This window comes from Orycteropus afer, unplaced genomic scaffold (assembly GCF_000298275.1).
Source record: "Orycteropus afer afer isolate SDZICR_OR568_19922 unplaced genomic scaffold, OryAfe1.0 scaffold00109, whole genome shotgun sequence".
Lineage (NCBI taxonomy): Eukaryota > Metazoa > Chordata > Mammalia > Tubulidentata > Orycteropodidae > Orycteropus > Orycteropus afer.
The window spans coordinates 3,798,426-3,799,633 of record NW_006921696.1 but is presented as its reverse complement, the minus strand read 5'-3'; positions in this window follow the sequence as shown (position 1 = coordinate 3,799,633).

Sequence of the window (1,208 nt, the reverse complement as noted above, 5' to 3'; positions counted from 1 at the left end):
CTTCCGCGTCGGCGAGTGGCGTGTTCCTTGACGTCACCGCGCCCTGACGTCAGTCCGACGTGCACCGCGGTCGCCCGGGAGACCGGGAAAGCCGTTTTCGTACCGGCGGAGTCGTGGACTAGGTGAGACAATGGCTTCCCTCAGCCCGCCGATGATCCTGTCGTTCCGCAGTTCCGGAGCGGAGGCGTACTCGCACGGCGGGGAGAGGGCCCGAAAGTTGAGCCGCAGCGCTGGAAGAAAGCGATGGGGTCCTGCCCCTCGTTTCTCAGCCGCGCCCCTCTGCGGCCCCTGTTTGGTCTGTGCAAGTCCCGGCGCCCCTGAGCCACTTTTCTGCCAGAGCTTGCGGCTCTCCCTCACTCGTCCATCCTCCTCCTCTTCCTGCCACGGCAGGTCTCAAGGGAACGGGGTTAGGAAAGGACAGATTTCAAACCCATTCCAGCAGGTTTGGCTGGCCTTGCAGTTGCTTTCTATTTGGAAAATTCCTCTATGTGAAAGTCTTAGGACATGAACTCCTACTTCACCTTGCCCCTGACCTGGTTATTGTGGGTGATTCACGCCAGGGGAATGGTTCTTTACCGAAGGTCCTGAACGTGAGTTAATGAGCCTACGTGACACTGATGTGAGAAAGGGTATCGGAAATGAACAATCTAGGACATTGCTGCATTTTTTTGACATCTCCTTCATCATGCTTGCTATGTAGCTGCTGCCAGTTATCACCGCACTTCTTGCCAAAGGATCGACTGCACATGTGTAATGTGAAAGAATAAAAGGCACTTACTTTGGTAAAACACCCAAAGTAATGTAAGGATAAATTAAAAATATTCCCTCTCGCCAAAAGAGAAACAGACTGCGCACTTCCCCCTCCCCACCCTTCTTCTTGAGAAACCTAGTATCTGTGAATCCTTCCTCTATTTAATAAGTAAGTGTTTTTAAAGCCCAGAGATGTTTTTTCTTGAGGGCTTGGGAGCCATATCTTTAAAGTATCAAGGAAGATTGTACCCTTATCACCTTGTCACCAGATACCTTACTCCAGGCTCTTGACCAGGTTGGCATAGAGATAAGTGTTCCTTCAGTGAAAGGCAGTTAGCTAGCACAGATGGTAACTCCAGGTATGAGTTCAATTTAAGTTGAGCTATTAAAGAGTGTATAGCTAATGGTATTGTCTGGTCTTACATGAAGACAAGTTACTGTTTATCTTTTTTTTTTTT